Source organism: Chiloscyllium plagiosum, unplaced genomic scaffold (genome assembly GCF_037043375.1).
Source record: "Chiloscyllium plagiosum isolate Xiang-an unplaced genomic scaffold, Cpla_swu_hap1 HiC_scaffold_1, whole genome shotgun sequence".
Classification (NCBI taxonomy): Eukaryota; Metazoa; Chordata; class Chondrichthyes; order Orectolobiformes; family Hemiscylliidae; genus Chiloscyllium; species Chiloscyllium plagiosum.
Genome location: NW_028270139.1, coordinates 38,323,321 through 38,344,219, shown reverse-complemented (window position 1 = coordinate 38,344,219; position 20,899 = coordinate 38,323,321). Strand labels below are relative to the sequence as shown.

Here is a 20,899-nt window from a genome sequence, read left to right as displayed (position 1 = left end):
GATACTAATAAACTAACTAAAAACATTCACAGGGAGTAAAATAGGTTTGTGTAGCACTGTTTCATACTTTTTATTAATTCCACAAAATAATTATGTACTTTGTTGTTTCAAAGTACACAGAGCTGTTATGTAGAAAAACAAGATTGTTACTATGATTATTCAGCACCAATAAGACAAATGCTATTTAATCTGGGTTTTAGAAAAAAAACATAAGCAAAAAAACTAATTAAATTCCCTACTCACCTTCAAATAGTGCCTTTGGATGGGCTTCAGTTCTGCATTACCACCCAAAGACAGCATTCCAAAAGTGCAGCACTCCCTCAAAACTATTTTGAAGCAGTAAACCACACACAGCCCAAAACACAAACCCTGGAGTGTTCCTCAAATCCTTAACCTTCTTACTCAAGAAGTGGAAATGCAAACTGAAGAAAAGAAAAACAGTGCAACTCACCATGCATTTTCAATTTCTGAAAAGTATACCTAGCAATTCCACATGCAACAGCATTTTTAAAATAAAGTCAGTCACATCAGAACTGCAAAACACATCATATTCACTGTTATGAACTAGCAAACAGCAATAGTACAAGGGAATCACCTGGTAAGACAGTCGCAAACCAAGAAATCCATTGTTTGAACTCCAAATTGCGTAAAACCAGAGTGGAACACTACAATCATCTTATCTGATTAAGTTAAGTTAAAGGAAAACATTTTTGGGCTTATGTGACTCAATGGTAGCGCCCCCACCTTTGAGCCAGCAGGTTTGGGTTCAAGTCCAGCCTGCATGTCTGAACAGGTTGGTTGAAATAACTAAAGATTTCAACTAATGTTCCATGATCTGTAAATAGTATGCATTAAAAATTAGTATTCTGTATGGAATGGTTTGTAAAGATAATTCTGAGAGCTTCTGAGAGTCCAAAAAAAAATCAAAACAAAATTTTTAATAAACACCAAATACAAAAAAAAATTTGTTTAATTACATAACTGCCAAACTAAACCACAGTTGACTGCTCCATGATATTAAACAAATCAGGAGCTGCAGGTACTCTGTAGTGCATTGAGGGCCAAAGCTTTGTAATTTGAATTTTGAAAAAGTTGTAGGTGAAATGGGGTTTAATTTTATTTAAGGTTGAGTGGTTAGCACTGCTGCCTCACAGGGACCCGAGTGCGATTCTAGCCTCAGGCAACTGTCTGTGTAGAGTTTGAACATTCTCCCAGTGTCTGCGTGGGTTTCCTCCCACAATTCAAAGATGTGAAGGTTAGGTGAATTGGCTATGCTAAATTGCCTAGAGTGTTCAGGGATATGCGAGTTAGGTGCATTAGTCAGGGGTAAAAATAGAGTAATAGGTTAGGGGAATGGGCCTGGGTGGGTTACTCTTCAGATCGTTGGTGTGGACCTGTTGGGCCTAATGGCCTGTTTCCACACTGTCGGGATTCTATTATGTTATTAGTCTTGTATTGTAGCTACGTTCTCCTATTCTTGAGGCATATTCTGGCTCCGATTTTAACTGACAACATGGGGAAACTGGACAGGGAGGACCGAATCCATCACTTGCTCCATATTGACCAGTTCTTAGAAAAGGAAACAAACAGGCTTCAATAATGCAATCAAGACTCAATCTGCTACATTGGGCAAAAGCTGCTACTAGCAGGATCCTGCATCCATACGTAAATTGAAAACTTCCCTTCAGTGTATTTCCATTTTATCCTCATAGGTCAGGAGAGCTGATCAAGAATGCTCCTTTGAGCCATACAAGGAATCTTTAGTATTTCCATGTCTCCTCAACTGCAGTTAAATAACCAAGCCCCACAACACTCTCAACTTCAAACTTTGAAACCCTACCTCCAACAATGCTCCACCCTGAAGCCATGGCCTTCAGTTTCCCTTCTCGATGACTAGTAAGGAATGTTCAATGGATCATGAGAGGCAGTGTAAACTGGGTCTAAATCTCTGGATTTGGGTCTATACCTCGTGGGTTTAGATGAATGAGGGTGATGCCACTGAATCATACAAGATTTTGAACAGGCTTGACAAGGTAGCCTCTGAGACTGCTACCCCTGACAGGGTAATATAGAACACAGACAAAGTTTCAGGATTAGTGGATCGATCATTTAGACATAACTGAAGGAAAAATGCCTTCACACAAAGGGTTGTGAATCTCAAATTCTGTACCCCAGGCAGTTGTAATGGTCCATCACTGACTAAATTTAAGAATGGGATGGACAAATCTTTGATCTTTCAGGAAGTCAAGGGATGTGGGCATTGAGTGGAAAGGTAGGGTTAAGCACCCTAAATATTCAAACATTATCGCATTAACTAGTGAACAGGTCATACAGTCCACTCCTGCTCTTTCTAGCGTTCTTGCAGATTACCAGCTACAGCCTCCCACTGCTTGCCTGAGAGTCCTCCAGCTGTCCAAATTGTTGAGGGAGAGACTACAGTATTTTATTGAAACAAGGCTGATCTACGTTGCACTGAGAAAAGAATCAGACAGTTTTACAGTAAGCAGACGGTTTTGAACTAATTTTACATGCACATCCCTACAGAACAGCAACAACATCAGATGGTTCAGCTGCAAAGTTCCCTCTAAGCTGCTTTCTTGCACAGCCAGACAAGAGGGTCCATACACTGTTCAGCATTACAAACTCATTGACTCCCGGTTCCAGAAGTCACTGTTGCACACAGGCCTTGGCATTCCTAGCAGCAGCAGGAGGAAAACTGAGTGAACATAGATCAACTGTACAGTACAAGATATTACCTTTGCATTGGAAGAGCAAAACATACATAATTCACCAGAATTTAATTTAACTAACCAATATTAACAGTACCTGAAATTTAACAAGTTGGGTTGTAAACTATTTTAGTTGTGACTACAGTAAAAAAAAAGTGACTAGTATTACCAGAGCAGGTTACACAATTTCCTTAACAGCAATGTATGTTCAACAAAAAGTCAGAAAGAAGTAATTAAACTAACTTCTCTTTTCATACTTCTTAGAGATTTTTGCCTTCTTTCTCTGAAGCAGTCTGCCTGGTGAGTCGACACCAGATGCAGACTGGGCGAGCACTTTGTGGAACACTTCTGCTTTGTTCGCAAAAATGGCCCTGACCTCCTGGGTGCTTACCAGTGCAATAAACCATCCTGCTCTCAAGTTAACATTTCTGTCCTAGGCTCGCTGCAATGTTCCAACAAAGCACAAACCCGATGAACAACATCCCATTTTCTGCTTAGGTACTGTGCAGCCTTGAGATCTCAATATTGAAATTCATAACTTCTGTAACTAACCACTTTATGTGTGTTCTCCATTTCTTTTACATTGGAGAAGGGGTTAAAGGGGAGGTGGAGGTATAGAAGACAAAGCCTGGTCTTGTTTCTATCTTTGTTACTTTGCTGTTAGTAGAGAGGACTCATTCTCTCCCTTTTACATTATTTAGTTTATACCCATTTTACGTAGTTTTTTTTCCATTACTGCAAACATCCCTTTTTGTCTTTAACACTGGGCCTTTACATCATCTGCCCTCTTCATTCCTTCTCTGCCACAACTATATAAAAACATTCCAGCACCTTTCAATTTGAAACATTGACTCCATTTCTCTCTCCACTGATGCTGCCAGACCTACTGAATTTCCCCAGTGATCTCGCTGTTTGAGATTTCCAGCATCCCCGATAACATTATCCTTTTATTCGTTCTCTTGCTTTCTGGGTACACCTGCATCCATTACAATTAGCTTGACTCTGCCAAGAGTGTGTCAACCTGGAACTTCGACCACAAGCTCCACTTCATGCTTGATACCATGATGTTAATCTATTTATCTTTGTCAAAATCGCTGGCTCAATTTGCTTTTCTGGTGGATTCTACAATGCTGGCAATTATACAGGTTTTCTGTGACTTCCACTGTGAACTGTAGGAGGAACCCGAACTCTAGGATGCTTATAATACTCTCCTTTCATCTGAATTCCTCATTCCAGCAAATGAATAATGGGGAGACATAAGTGTAGCTCTGATGTTACTGAACCAGTCACCCAGGCTAATGCTTTATGGATAAATAAAATCCAAGTAAAGTGGATGCTGGAGATCTGAAAAAAAAAATCAGCATGTCCAGCAGCATCTGTGGAGGGTGAAACAGAGGTAAAGATCTTCATCTCTCCACAGATGCTGCCAGGCTGCTGAGTTATTCCAGCACTTTGTTTTTATTAATGTGCTGGGAACAAAATCCCAGCATGGCAGCTGTTCAAATTTGAATTCAATGAATAAATATGAAATTAAAAGTTAGTCCTTGTGTTGATAACTATAAATTGATAAAGCGTGGCTCTGGAAAAAGCACAACAGGTCAAGCAGCATCTGAGGAGCAAGAGTCAACATTTTGGGCATAACCCTTCGCCCCTCACTCTCTCGTGAGGCCATGTCTATTCTGGGCCTCCTCCACCACCTACACAAGGCCACCAGCAAAATGAAGGAGGAACACTTTATCTTCTGCCTCTGAAGCCTATAAACACGAGGCCTCAACATTGAATTCCCCAGTTTCCCAATGTCCCCTCACCCCACCCCATCCTGACTCAGATCCGCCCTCTTGACCTGACCTACCTGTCAATCTCCCTTCCCACCTATTCGCTCCACTTCCCACTGATTGATCACCATCACTCCTGCCTATCACCATCCCATCTACCTTTCCCCTAGCCCCACACCCCCATTGATCTCTCAGCCCACTTCCCCAGTCCTGAAGAAGGTTTATGCCGAAATGTCGACTCACTTGCTCCTCAGGTGCTGTCTGACCTGCTATGCTTTTTCGAATGCCACACTTTATCAACTCTGACTCTCCTGCATCTGCAGTCCTCACTTTCTCCTTGATAACTATGAAACTATCTAATGTCCTTGAGGGAGGGAAATCTAACGTTCTTTCCTGGTCTGGTCTATACGTGACTCCAGATTCTCGGAAAAGGTGGTTGACTCTGAACTGCTCTCTGAAATGGTCTCAGAGGACTCTCCATTAAAGACCAATTAATGAAAGACTACAAATGGCGACCTTGCCAGCAATACACACACACATTGAAAGAACAAGTTTTTTTCCCCCAGTCCCTACTAAATGGAACTTCTCTTAGTTATTGGCTTTCAGCCAAATATGCGTTCTTCACTTGAAAACATGATAGTTTTCAAGAAGGCTGAATTTCTCCACTGCTCTCAAATATGCTTTCAATGCCATTTTTCTACAATAATGTACCCTACTGGCTCACTGAGTGTACCTGAACATAATGTACATATTTTTCAAAACAGTAAAATTGCTTCAAAAATCAACTTTCATAGTTATAAGTGTGTCACTATTCTTCGGTTTGCAATTTCTCAAATTAAATTGTATAAGAATTCCATTCTAGACTAGTCGCCATCTTCTGTTGTGTACTGCACTAAGAAAGGACCTATGTGGATACACTGTCGGCAACTCTTGTTAAATTAACTTTATTTCCATCTCCCCAATAGAAACAGAGAAGACATTAGACAGGCAACATTAGTCATTTTAAATCAACCTGCCCAGTCATGTCATGACAAACCTCCAGGGCAGGTGGAACTTGAACGCAGATCTTTTTGCTCAGAGGTCAGGGTTGTACAAGACCTTCTTATACCATACCACTGCCATTAAGATTAGCAGGTCTCCACTTGCTTGGTCTTGAAACTTTTAAGTGAGCACTTTTCTCTGAAGCTTCCCTGGCACTATTAATTGTAATGCCACTCATTAAATTCACATTTATGTTCAATGTAAACAAGATGTTGCAAAACTGCTCACGCTACCAGTTGGAACTCCGCATGACTTAAACATGTACAAGAAATTTTATTTCATTCATTTGTGAGGTGTGGGTGTCACTGGTTGGCCAACATTTATTGCCCATCCATAGCTGCCCTTAAGAAGGTGTTAGTGAGCTGTCTTCTTGAACTGCTGCTGTTCACTTGCCATTATGGGAGGGAATTGCAGGATTTTGATCCAGCAACAGTGAAGGAACAGCAATATAATTTCCAAGTCAGGAGGCTTGGAGGGGAACTTGAAGTTGAGCTTGAAATTAATCTGATTGTTCTTAAATTCTGAAATCATACTCTCAATGCCCTATAAATGGAGATTCACAGGAAAACTGAGGTAAGCCATCCAGAACCACAAGTTAGGATTTGAAAAAATAAAGTCTGAGTGAATGACAACATGGTTTTGACTATTTTACTGACTGAAGAGTGGAAATATATCCCCTAACTAAGGTACATGCTTTTAAAGTGAAATTTAAATGCATGCTGTTAGGTTTTCTGCAATATTAAAAATAACAGGCAGGCTCCAATTTGTCTAACTGGAGCTTTGATCGAGATTAATTAAGATGGGACAAATTGTTAAATGTATGCAGATTCAGAGACATTTGCTACTCATTAATTGATTAAAATGCACCTGAAGTTTTGCAACAAGATTCTGTGGTGCTTTCAGTAACTAATTTTGACATAATCAACAGGCAATTCCAGCATCAAAAAGAAGTTTTCAGTTAGATTTGGATATTTTTCAAGTACATTGCAAGTACAGTTTTGGCAAGACTAGAAAATCACCATGACTTTGAATTATGAAAAATATCACAAGTTTTATGCTTTATGGACTACTAGTCTAAAAAAGTTGATCTTCTCACATCTAACACATTTTGCATAATTCACCGTACTATTTCAGTTGTAAAAACTATTTATTTTAGCTGTTCAACTGCAATCTTGCATTTCCTCAATGCAGAGATTGGTGACACAGTAAAAGTCTTTCGAATTGTTGCTACACAGCTAACACTAACTGAGGTAATTGCTGGACATGAACTCTGCAAACCCAGAGCAAAATACCAAACACGTACCCTTCCAGATCACAGGCACATGATTGACTGCAACTGAAAGTACAATGTTCAAGTCTATTTTCCAATTTTAATGAAATTAGAACATTGTTTACTTATTTCAGTTAACAATTTGCACGTCTACAGGATCAATAAAACTATTCCAAGTTATTTCACAAAGATATGAGGAAACAACAAACACCCCCCAAAGGCAAAAGGATTTACTGTGTAGATCAAATGCTTCGTTGAAGAAGCTAGTTTTCAACAGTGCCTTGTAGAAAAGGTAAGTTGGGGAAACAAAAATGTTCATGGAGAACATTTAAAACTACAGGGAGTTAGTTACAAAGCAGCAAGTGATTTTACCCATAATCCCCGGAAAGTGTCAATTCTTACTAAGATACACTTGTGCAAGTGCCATCACTTCACAAACCCAATCTTGGCCTCACCTCTAAATAAGTTCCTGCATAGCTCCATGTAATTGGTGTGTGCTCATGCAAAGAGCAAATTCTCCGATAAATAGTCAAAATGGGTAAAGACACAATGGTGCAGCATTTTTGAATGAATAGAAGCCTACAGAAGGAAGGTCAGCATTTAAGAAGTGTCAAAGATATAAACACTAGGACTTTGGTGGCAGATTAATAGCAAAAGAAAGCAGTGGTTGGTCATGTAGCCGAGATTAGGAACACTGCTCTGCATTAGGAATTACTGAATATTATATGCTTTAGATTGGCAGATTATGTACCAAATTGTTATCCTAGATTGTACAATTCTTTTCCACACCAGAAGTTTGCTAAACATGTTAAAAAAGCAAATCTTGGAATACTGTCTAATGCTTCAACATTTTAAATCCATGTCCTGCCCTGTGCCTTTACTTTATGAATCCATCTTGTTTAAAGACTTTGGAAAAATTCATTAGCCATGTCGTGATTTCCAAGAAAGACATGCTGAAGCAAAGAAAAATCATTTCTTTCAGCAGAAAATGTCATCACGTAATGCTGGGTGGCAAGTTTGTTTGAAATTTGAGGCTTTTAAATGTCAAGAAATGTTTTTTTTTTATTAAGTTTGAAATTTAGCTGTATGAAGTGCTAAAAGATTTTTGGAACAGGGTGCAATTATTATTTAATGCTCCAGACTTTTAGCTTGATGAATCAGCAAAATGAAGTGGGTGGAACTGAATAGCAACCTCTGCCTATTAGGGAAGCAAGCAACACTTTGTAAGAAATTTAGGATAAATGAAATAAAACGACTTCCCTCTAATTCTGGAGAACTGAGACTAAAATTGGCTACGGGAGGACATGCAGCTGTTTACACCGCAGTATAAACACTGACAACTATAATAATCGGTCCAATTTAAAATATACACAGATGGGAGTTGAAAATAGAAGGCATGCACTCTAAATCAAAAAAAAATATCATACTATATTAGCAGAAACTTGGCCTGGGCAGAATCATTCACCCTTTGTGTTATATAGATAAAATTTGAGCACTATTGGTTCAACGTACTTGCCATGCACAAAGGCTTAAAAATACAAGTCGTGTTTGTGCCGCAAATCTCAACAAAACCTCCTTGCAGCCAATCCTGAAATCAAAATGTATAAACTTGGGCTTCTCAAAGTAGGGGTCAGGAACTCAAGTGGGATAGCAAGCTAAAATTCTGGGAATGTACAGCCCTTTCTATTCTCTCTTCCTTTTGTTCGGCCGTCATAGTTCCCTTCATTTACTCGTTTAACTGCCAATTCTCAGAGGGACTGCAACACCTTTCACAGGGGTCACAGTGGGATAACATTTGGGAAAATCTGATATAAGCTGTGCTCAATACAGGAATGTACTCCTGACTTCGCCAATAAGATGATGTACAAGAATATAGTTTGTTCCAAAATTAAGTTTTGTTTCTAAAATCAAAAGTCTTAGAAAATGACCTGACATTGCTGGGTTAAATAGTTCACCTGCACCTTTTTTGTTTTACTTCTGTAGAAGATGATGATAAGTGCACAATTCTCAAAACAAAAAAAATTTCCTTCGCCCAACCTTCAATGGAGCAAGAATAAAATAGAAAACAATCATTACTGGAGGTTAAAATGACAGATTACACAAATTTAGCTTTTAAAATACCTTCCAAATCCCTGATCATTTCCACTTAGAAGGACAATGGCAGGCAAGACATGGAAACACAATTGCAAGTGCCCCCCCCCAAGCTTAACCAAGCTGATTTAGAAATACATTGCCATTCTTTCACTATGGGGAGAAAGTGAGGACTGCAGATGCTGGAGATCAGAGCTGAAAATGTGTTGCTGGAAAAGCGCAGCAGGTCAGGCAGCATCCAAGGAGCAGGAGAATCGACATTTCGGGCATGAGCCCTTCTTCCAGCAACACATTTTCAGCTCATTCTTTCACTATCACTGGATCAAATTCTTGGAATTCCCTTTCTAAGGGCATGAGTTTAACGGTTCAAAACGACAGCTCACCCCCACCTTCTCAAGAGCAACTGGGGCTGGGCAATAAATGTTGACCAGCTAGCGACACCCACTTCCCACAATTTAAACCAAACAATTGTCTGGCTAGAGGTTCCATAAACAAAAATCAAAACCAAAACCCATTTTAAAACAAACAAAGAGAATGATAAAATTCATTTATATGTTTTAAAAATGAAGGATTTGTCAGATGTCATTTCTTTCCCTCTTTGCACTTGAGTTAATTGTGTGAGCTAACAAAAGCAATTTACCATCAGAAAAAATTGGAAGCTCAAGTTACTGGAACCGAAAGAAAGAACACATCTATCTGAAATACACTTCCAGATTTTTTTTTCCCCCTCTCATCAGTCTAAAGCTAAAAATGTGGGGACAGAACAATCTCTACTCATGGATCCCTTCCCAGACACACACACACACACACACACACATCCATTTGCTCCGAACAAAAAAGTGAGTCATTTCCTCTGCCCCCTCACTTATTGAGCTACCATTTGTGACTACATCAGATATAATATTTACTACTGGAATACAAACCTATCCCACATTCTGTTTCTCTGCCAACTTCACAATGTGAAGAAATCCCATTGTAACAGAAGAATAGCCATCTCATTACAACATCATTGTGCCTGGAAATCCACATCTGCATCAATACAACATGTCATGCTCAGACAAGGAGAAGAATCTAATTATTTCACAAAGACAGTACTGAATGCATGCTTTTTTCCCCCCAATTTAGTACAATGCTTTTCCATTAGTAGCATTTACATTATTAAGACTTAAGAAAAGGCCACTCCAAATATGATCCTTGTCAGTATATATTTAAAACCAAATTCAGCAGTAACTATAGGTTGTTACTGCAAATTTAAATAAAGTGGTTTCGGAAAGAATCAATAAGTGTTGCAGTGTAAGGAGAATAATAAACTTATAATTGAAATAAATGAAAACAATATATTGTGGATACTGGAAATCAGAGAGAAAAAAAATTATTCAGAAAGTCTGCAGATCTGGCGCTAGCAGTGGAGAGAGAAACAGTTAACATTAAAGGGTCTCATATGCACCTTTCTTATTAACAAGATTCTTTTCAAGTTTTCCAGCAGCTTGTTACTGAAAAGAATGAAATATGGATAGTGTTTAAATTGTGCAGATTAGCAAATAGATAAATGATTAATAACACAGAGCAAATAAGTCACATCTGCAAGCGAAAACTCTTGTAAACTAAAATGATTTCACAGACAATAATTTTAATATAAAAACATGCTACAATGCTCAAGGTGTAAACATTAGTAGTTTCAATGTACTGCGTTCATATTATTCTAATTCTTATATGGCTCAAATAATATCTTGTTTATTAAAACAAAAATTGCCAGAGAAATTAGCAAGTAGTTTTGTGTCCAAAAACTCATTTTCTGTTCTGAACTCTGAACTACTAGCACATCTCCACCCTCCCTTTCTCATCAAATTCCCGAACTCACCATCACAATCCTCTACCGAAACCACCTTTTTCAGTGTGCAACCACAGTTAAATCAGTGCTGAAAAATTATAGTCTATGCAGTTGTAACTACGTTACCACAGACTCTCTGGCTTCTCTGTTCCCTTTATCGTGTTCAACAATTGCATCTTCCAAAGCTATACACTTCCTCCACAGCCTACATCAGCGGTCTCAATTTTCCATGATTATTTTCCAGTCTACCTCAACATAGACACCATTTCTGCAATTGCCCTTTATCTGAATGATCACTCACTTTACCAAGTCTCTACCTAAACTCCCTCCTATTTCTTGTCTAAGTTCCTTTCCAACGACATCATTTTATGAAGGGTTCAGCTTGTAGAGGTATACCTGATACCCAACTTCATTTCTCCACCAAAGTCCTCTGCTCATCCTAAAGGCCCCAGCACAATACTGCCTGCACTCTAAGTAAGTTTTAGTACGCGAGCTGATACTTCTATCTCACTGATGGCTACTTGGTCAGTGACTGTGATGTTTAGCTCGATGATTCCTGCTAATTCCTTGCAGCCATGTGTCCAGCTTTTACAACATTTAAAACAACTTATCTGCAAATCTTATTCTGGCCCTTTTCTAACACTGCAACTGTCTCCATTTTCTCCTATCCTGCTGGACATCAATTTTCAAAAATGACTCCTTGGCATGTCTGCGACACTATCAGTAATGGAGCTCCCTTCCCCACCCCACCACTAATTATTTTGAGGCTACAACAGGTCAAAATTAAAACAGTGTGATAACGGAGATGTATACAGGCCAGACTGGATAAAGGCAGCAACTTCCTTTCCCGGAACAGCATTAATGAACGAGTTGCGTTTTTACAACCATCCTGGTTCTAACTTAATATAATTTTCTGGTGATAGCCTAGAGAAGGATCAGATTTATTGAATTTGATTTCACAACTTGTTATGGTGGTTTTTAAATTTAAGATCTCCATACTGGTTTTCAATGCCATAAATCACGTCACAAACAAATCCATTGTTTTCTTCACCCTGACAAGAAAGTAATTTGAGATGTATTCCCATGGGCACTGAATATTCAAGAACTTTTCTCCAGCTAATCAAAAAGACAAAAGCTTTGCACTTCAGTCCTCAACTCGACCAATCCCAGCTGTTTACTCAGGTAGAATCCAAAAAGTATGCAACCTTTGGCACTAAATTCACTCTAAACCTAACTTCAAACTTCACGACTGGTAAATGACTAAAGACCACGTTTGAAACCAGGAAATTGGATCAGTAAAAGACCATTCAGCCCCTTGAGCCTTTGCCACCATTCAAAGCTGATCTTGGATCTCACTTGCCCATCTAATCTCTACAGATTGCAAAACACTTTCCCAGCCTTGAGTAACCACAACCCTCTGGAAGTGCAGTATAGCAAAGATTCACAACTTTCTGAATTAAGAAATTCTCCCCCATCTCAGTCTTAAATCCTTTATCCTGAGACTGTGCCACTAAAATAGGTTCTCCAACCAGAGGAGACAGTCTTTCAATGTCCAAACTCTCAAGGCGGTCAATATGAGGTGTATTTCAATATGGTTATCTATCAGTCTTATTAACCCCAAAGAATACAAGATCATTCTATTCGACCACTCTCATCCCCACAATTAATCTAGTGAATCACCAATGCACTACCAAGGCAGTTTCCCTTTCATTAGATACTTAGATTAAAAGCATGCACAGTATACCTAACATGATCTCACATGAGGACAGCCACCTTCACCACATCTGGACCTACCTTCTATATTCTCTTACCCTTTGTGCTATTGGTGGTAACCATGGTGAGCATTATGAAAGACTTTTATTGCATCATTTGCCATATCCAGAAATCTTCCGAAAACCTATGTCTTGGCCACATCCCCTAAAGCCCCTTTCAAACTTTGTGTGGATCCACTAAAGAATCCACCTTATAACACAACAAAGAAGTATAATTAAAATACACATTGCTATGACAACTTCAAAGTAAATAGTGATTATTTACTTTTGTTACAACATGGGGTAAACACTCCAGCTATATTTAAAACAGCAACACAGAGAAGATTTATCCCATGCCGTAATCTGCGAAAACGCGAGAGGCCAAGAACTATTTAAAGTAAACATTAACTAACAACTATTTACAACTCCTTTCTCTAACCTATCTCTTACCTTCCCCTTCTACAATACTAGTCCAATAAAACCCCCGATTAAGATTTACAAAACAAAACTTCTCAAAACCAGGCAGCTTTCAGTTTTCTCTGTATTCCGGTCTTCTTTTCTTCTTGGGGATTCTGCTTCACAGGTTACTGATCAATAAAGGTACCTTTAAGAGAGCTATTTTTCTGGGCACAGTGCAAATGGCGTTGACTTGGCAGTTCTCCTCTCAACTGTTCAATTTTCCCTGGTCTTATACCCCCAAAGCATTGGATTGTGTCGTTGGCTTTTAAGATTGTGAATATACTAAATCCAAACTGGATTAGAGTTTGGTTTTTTGGGGGGTATATTTAAACTGATTGGCCTAATTCAAATTGGTTTTTGTCTCTAAGCAACTAACTACCTGAGCTACCCCAGTAGCTGGACCACATGTTTACATTGGATCTTATTGAGAACACTTGATGCTGTCACTGCTAGCTTTTAACTCTCTTAAAAAGATACAGTACACCCACACCTTCATAACATAAGTCAATAGTTATGAAGATTGATAATTTGATTTATTTATTGTCACGTGTACCAAGGTACAGTGAAACGCTTTGCTGATGAGCAGTACAGGCAGATCACAGTAAGGACATACAGATCATTGTTTCATTATTAAGATGAGATCTATTTTAAGTTTACTTTTTTATTTGAAGTAAATAAAATTTAATGGTTATATTCAAACCACCTGGGGATAAGTATATAAACGTTCTTGGTTCCAGGTGGACAAAGCATAAGAAATTACTGTAATTCTTTCATTGCAATGTCATTTCTATAAACATAGAAATTCCATTTGTTTTTACACAGCTGAAGGTTAACTAAATCCAAAAATCTTTGCCATGGAATCATCTCAGGCTGCAGAGCAAATATGTTCAAATGTGACTTGTGCAAATCTCATGCAGCAGGGAATCTTACGATGGCAAGTCTATCAGACAGTCAAGGTAACTCCTTCTTGTATATTATAATGAAAAGGTATCCCTGAATTTAAGATCATCTTCAGTTTAGGTCATCATAAATCAAAATAAAAATATCCACAGGTCTGAACTACAGAAAAACTGGATCCACTTACAGCAAACATTACTGTATACACCAAAGCTGTTCAATCTGTTTCCAAAGATGGAATTCCTAGCAAGTGTTAAAACATAATTAAAAATTCTATTAACTATTTTCCATCACTTTTTATAGGATTACAATTAATCATGAGTAGACAATTAAATACAATTAAACTTCAAAAGATTTTTTAAAACTCTAAAAGTTGTCAAGTAACATTAAAATTTAAACTAGAACTGGCAGATAATGGTCAGTAATATTAACTGGTGCATTCTCCGGGGCAATGCTTTACAATTCAGAATCCATTTGCCAAACAGCATTCTCCTTTCATACAGTGTATATTTTATTTTCCCTTTATATTGGTATTCCTTGCAAATTGTCCTTCTGAATGCAAGACTAAAACTTTAACAATATGTGCCTTTTTCAGCAATCATTGTTACATTTAACTTTCTTCACTATTAAATCTTAACAATAAGTAATCACTTGTGCACAATTATGTGGTTATTTGACATATTGCCTGGTACTGGGAAGTATGCCAAACTGTCAACAGGGTAACATTTTGATCTGTAGCTGACGAGCAAACTAATTCATGCCAAGACGTGTACGTAGTAAGGAATTGGCATTGCAGTGAAAATGACCCTGGTAGCTGCTAAAAGCATAGATATAGGAGAATGTGTGTTGGGAGTGCCCAAGGACAAACTCCAACTGTCCATGCACTCCTCCCTGTGACATAACAAAAGCTCTGATAATTTGGGAAACACAGCTTTTTTGAAGCATTTGCACGCCAACACACAATCCCGGATGAGATTATTGGAAAACAACTCCACGGGCAGGAAAAGTATTGAACTGGCTGCATCAATCAACATTCTGCAAACAAGTGAGGAATGCAGAGTTTAAAAAAATGAATGTTCAATTGAAATGTGATATTTTCTAGATGACCATTCCTGGCATACTGTGCCATAGATTTGCCACTTCTACCAGTAGGTAGTACTAGGTTGTCTAAGGTAGTTTGGTGCCAACAATCCTACTTTGTCTTGGCTTTGTTTTTGGGCATATACATATAGTAATAAGTGAAGAAAACATATACAACCATTAAGTATCTTCAGAACTGGCACTGGATCATTGCACAATAGCAATAAGTAAAACTATATTTGATAAGCATCATTACTAGGACATTAGAGATCTGATACAGTAAATATGCTCCCCCGAAAGCTATTGAGAAGGACTCCTCATCTCGACTGATGTTATGCATACAATCTGTAAACTGAATGCCTGGAGCCAACACAACAGGAACAATAATTCAGCAGCACTTAAGCATCTCTAATTGTAAAATAGGAGTGTTGGAGAGAATCAAGTCCATAAATAAGATACATTTCTTATCTCTGCGGCCTGCCAAAGAATCCAAGCCCTGGGACTAAATTTTTCTGCATTTTCTTCATTGGTTCCCCATGCTTCATCCTATTGAAATTCCACCTCTTTCAAATATACTGATGGCATTCAGTACAACACTAACTCTCGCTAACTACCCACATTTTGTTGCTGAAATTTATTTGTTTCTTAATATACTACATTCAAAATCCACAATTTCATTCTGTTAATAAAACAAAATAAATAGTTGGACAAGCATTAAGTCCTGTTTCTCCACCAATGTTCATGAGCAACTCAACTCTAGCTTCCCCAAATATCCCCATTCATTACCAACCTCATTCTATTGTCTAAAAATCTTCATAAACAATTGCCTTATGACAAATACACTTCATTCAAGACTTTTAAATTCACAGAAGTTTCAAGAGACAAATTCAAACAAGAATCAAATACCTCAGCTTTTGCCAAATAATTCCAGTGCTATAAACAGATTTCAGCTATTACTGAAAACTGTTCTAAATATTGTGTGTTTCCAACATAATAGCTGCACAATACATGAAAAAAGCTAATCTGATAGATTAACTTTTCTCCACCTAATACATGGACAATCCAGATCATAATGTGCATTCTAGTCATGAATCTGCACTGCTATAAATTGCAGATCATGGTTGAATTTGTAATTAAGGTAAAAGGTAAACACAGTGCAAATCCAGCACCAATACTTCTTTTTACATTCAGCCGTGGGACATGGGCATTGCTGGCTGGCCAGCATTTATTCTCCATCCCTAGTTCCCCTGGAGAAGGTCATGGTGAACTGCCTTCTTGAAACATTGCAGTTGCTGTGCAGTAGGCAGACCCAATATACTGTTAGAGAGGGACTTTATTTCTATGGCAAGAGAACTTGGAGTTGTATTCCTGGTCAATGATAACCCCAAAGAGGGGTGGTATTCAGTGGGTGACACCAATGAATATCAAGGGATGATGATTAGATTGTCTCTTATTGGAGATGGCCCTTGCCTGGCATTTGTGTACGGTCAATGTTGCTTTCCATTTGTCAGCCCAAGCCTAGATCTGGATAATATCTATGGTTTGAATACAGCTTGCTTCAGTATGAGGATCATTGAACACCGTACAATCATTGGTGATCATCCCCACACTTCTGACCTTATCATGGAGGACTTAATTGATGAAGCAACTGAAGATAGTTGGGCCTCGGATACCACCCTGAGAAACTCCTGAAGACATATCCTGGAATTGATATGACTGACCTCCAACAACTATAACCATCTTCATATGATCCAGGTATAACAAACCAGCTGACAGTTTGCCCCAGATTACCAATGATTCCAGTTTGGCTGAACTTCTTGATGCCACACTTAGCCAAATGTGGCATTGATGTCAAGGGCTGTCACTCTCAGCTCACTTGTGGCATTCAGCACTTTTGTCCATGCTTGAACCAAGGCTGTCATGAGGTCAGGAGCTGAACGGCCCTGGCAGAAACCAAACTGGGTGCAGTTTGTTAAACAGATGCAGATGCTGTTTGACAACAATGTTGATGACACCTTCCATCACTTTACTGATGATCAAGAGTAGAATGATGGGGCAGCAACTGCTTGGGTTGAATTTGTCCTGCCTTGTACACAGGACATACCTGGACAATTTTCCACATTACTATTTACTTACCAGAGTTGTAGCTGTACTGAAATAGCTTGGCTAGGGGAGGACAACTTCTGGAGCACAAATCTTCAGTACTATTGCTGGAAAATTGTCAGTAGGTTTGCAGTGTCCAATGTCTCCAACAATTCCCTGCTATCATGTAGAGTGAATTGAATTAGCTGAAGACCTGTATCGGTGATGCTGGGGGAGACTGAGATAGATCATCCACTCAGCATTTCTGGCTGAAGATTGCTGTGAATGCTTCAGCCTTATCTTTTGCACTGACATGCCAGGCTTTCATTCAGGATCATCAAGGAGGATGGGGATATTTCTGTAGTCTCCTCTTCCAGTGAGTTGTTTAATTGTCCACCACCATTCAGCACTGGATATGGTAGAACTGTAGAGTTTAGCTCTGATCCTTTGGCTGTGGGATTACATGTCTGGTGATGTTTTGAAAATTAATTTCAACGAAGTTTAGTTCATTTTTGTGACAGAATTCTAAATAGGATATTATTTTTCATTTTAAGCTAAATTAAAGTAACCTTGTGCATGGGAAATCATGTCTCACAAACTTGATTGAGTTTTTTGAGGAAGAGGATTGATGAGGACAGAGATGTGATCTATATGGACTTCAGTAAGACGTTCAACAAGGTTCCTCATGGGAGACTGATTAGCAAAGTTAGATCTCATGGAATACAGGGAGAACTAGCCATTTGGATACAGAACTGGCTCAAAGGTAGAAGACAGAGGGTGGTGGTGGAGGGTTGCTTTTCAGACTGGAGGCTTGTGACTAGTGGAGTGCCACAAGGATCGGTGCTGGGTCCTCTACTTTTTATCATTTATATAAATGATTTGGATGCGACCATAAGAGGTACAGTTAGCAAGTTTGCAGATGACAGCAAAATTGGAGGTGTAGTGGACAATGAAGAGGGTTACCTCAGATTACAACAGGATCTTGATCAGATGGGCCAATGGACTGAGAAGTAGCAGATGGAGTTTAATTCAAATAAATGTAAGGTGCTGCATTTTGGGAAAGCAAATCTTAGCAGGACTTATACACTTAATGGTAAGGTCCTAGGGAGTGTTGCTGAACAAAGAGAGCTTGGAGTGCAGGTTCATAGCTCCTTGAAAGTGGAGTCGCAGGTAGATAGGATAGTGAAGAAATAATTTGGTATGCTTTCCTTTATTGGTCAGAGTATTGAGTACAGGAGTTGGGAGGTCATGTTGCGGCTGTACAGGACATTGGTTAGGCCACTGTTGGAATATTGTGTTCAATTCTGGTCTCCTTCCTATCGGAAAGACGTTGTGAAACTTGAAAGGGTTCAGAAAAGATTTACAAGGATGTTGCCAGGGTTGGAGGATTTGAGCTATAGGGAGAGGCTGAATAGGCTAGGGCTGTTTTCCCTGGAGCGTCAGAGGCTGAGGGGTAACCTTAGAGGTTTACAAAATTATGAGGGGCATGGATAGGGTAAATAGGCAAAGTCTTTTCCCTGGAGTTAGGAAGTCCAGAACTAGAGGGCATAGGTTTAGGCTGAGGGGAAAGATATAAAAGAGACCTAAAGGGCAACGTTTTCACACAGAGAGTGGTACGTGTATGGAATGAGCTGCCAGAGGAAGTGGTGGAGGCTGATCCAAATGCCTCTTAAATGTTGCAATTGTATGGGTATATGAATAGGAAGGTTTTGGAGGGATATGGGCCAAGTGCTGGCAGGTGGGACTAGATTGGGTTGGGATATCTGGTCGGCATGGACGGGTTGGACCGAAGGGTCTGTTTTCATGCTGTACATCTCTATGACTCTTTAACCACAACTTCTTGATCCAGTCATAACCCGATTTCACACTTTTTCAGAGACAGCAGAGGGTACCAAAGAAATTCAACAGCTCATTACTGTCCCTGTATTGTTGTTTTACATCACAGACTGGATACTATAACCTGCTCATCTTCCCAATTTATAAAACAAGGATTCATACATTACAAATACCAGCAAATCAGAATTTTAGCCATGTACATATATATAAGGTACATCTATGGTACAACACAAATACCTTAACATATACCCATCATCTCTACCCAGGTCCCGATAAAACAAAAAAAAATTAGGTCTTTTTTACAGTAAGTAAAACATCAATTTCCATCTGTACAAACTATTAGGCTAGATAAGTCTTGTTCAATTTGAACTAAAATTAATGATGGGATAAGTAGCTACCGACTGAAATAAATTGAAATACCATTCAACTTAAAGAGATGCAGCTATTCAGTATAATTCTACAGCTCTTGTAAATGCAAAGTGATGTGTGGCAACCCGACGGCACTCTTCAGGAAACTATGTAAATCACTGTTTTCTGAAAACCTGGCATGTGAAGACTCATTATCAAGCTCCTGTTCAGCTACTCATTCGCGAATCGCACTGTTGCTATGGGGATAGTGGGCTCAGAGTGTGTGGCATTGCCTGTCCATCCGGATTACAACCTTAAATACCAAATACTTGTTTTACTGACTACTGGGTTTGAATTGCATAACTCGTGAACAAGACATCGTTATACAGACATGTATTAATAAAATTATGCAGAACTGGAAAGGGGTCTGACAATACGCCTCCCTTACCCTCCAACAATAAACACAAAATCTCTCATGCGAAGTACAAAGAAGTGACATAGAGCATTTGAAAACCACTCATCTCTTTCGATCCCGAAACTTGCCCGAGATGATCTCCATACTGAACATTTGGAACGAGAATGCAGAATTTAGTTTTGGAGAAGGCGACAGATACAACTAACTGCAAACAATGGCTGGGCTAACTTGATCAAAAATTCCTTATCTAACGAAATCACAACCTTAAAGTTGATCTGAAGTTCTCACCGTTTTGAAAAAGAATCCCCTCAAATCGTCCCAGAAAGCATTAAAGACCAGCCCAAAAACAAATTACGTTTTATCAAAGCCAAAAATTTAGAAGGAAAAGCTAAATAGTAAACAAATTAATAATGTACCAGAACCAAAAAAAATCTCCGGTCATACATTGAACTATTTATCTCACTTCCATCACTAACCTGCAAATTAAAATCTGAGTGATTTAAAAGTGACTCAGCCCATTATGCCCTCTCCAACTCCCCCTCCCATACAAATCATCAAAACACTACCAGTAAAACTGTCCCACCAACTCCTCGCTTGCGACTCGACTGAATTTCACCTCGTCCCTGGGTTCGGTTTAAACTTCGTCAGTTTGGAGGAACCTATTGCAATTTTCCAACCTACCGGCGATGACAAGAAGAGAAAACACGGAGCTCTCGCGGCACTGCGGTCAAGGCGCGCACTGAAGCCCTGCTCCTCAGAGCAGCAACAGCCACATCTCCGCAATGACCCGGCTGGCAGGAGAGGGACATCCCACAACTGAGCTCGGGGTGGACGGGCTTTTTATTTTGTTTCCAGTGCGACAATCTCGGAAACTCGCTTTGCAGTTTTGCGTGTCGGGAGTTGCACGCCGTGGCCGCTACAATGTATCCGCGTCAGGCGCCTGTGGATTGTATCCGATTGTATGGAACCTTGCGTCGGCCGGGCTCCCCGCGCGTGCGCACCTCCCACCAGCGCTCTGCTGCCTGGCTGCAGCCTGGGAGATGCAGTTCCTCCGCCTTCACTCAGCTTTTCCAGTCAACTGGGCAGCTTCGCTTACAGGTGCGAGTCATATAAAGAAAGTCATGTCAGGACAGGTATCTCACACAAGCTGTCGTGTTTTATCATTCACACTCATACGCCACGTCTTAACAACACATTGACACTCCAAATAACTTGACAACATTTCATTATCTAGAGGTCTTTGCAAGGCATTATTTTCTCTTCAAATCAAATTTGACTGTTTGGACCCACGCGC

At 39.3% G+C, this 20,899-nt stretch overlaps 1 protein-coding gene across 2 annotated transcripts in view; it reads right to left on the bottom strand.

Annotated features, from left to right (window-relative positions):
- ptpn13 (protein tyrosine phosphatase non-receptor type 13) overlaps nt 1–20,526 on the bottom strand; it is a 265,898-nt gene extending 245,372 nt beyond the window's left edge. Inside the window, exon 1 of one of the 2 annotated variants that reach the window (XM_043695917.2) lies at nt 20,287–20,526. The gene's annotated coding sequence lies outside the window, so the exon portion shown is untranslated. Of the gene's footprint in view, nt 1–595; nt 691–20,286 lie in introns of those variants that run through there. The other variant, XM_087985860.1, reaches the window with a different exon arrangement.
- Between the last annotated feature and the right edge of the window lie 373 nt (nt 20,527–20,899).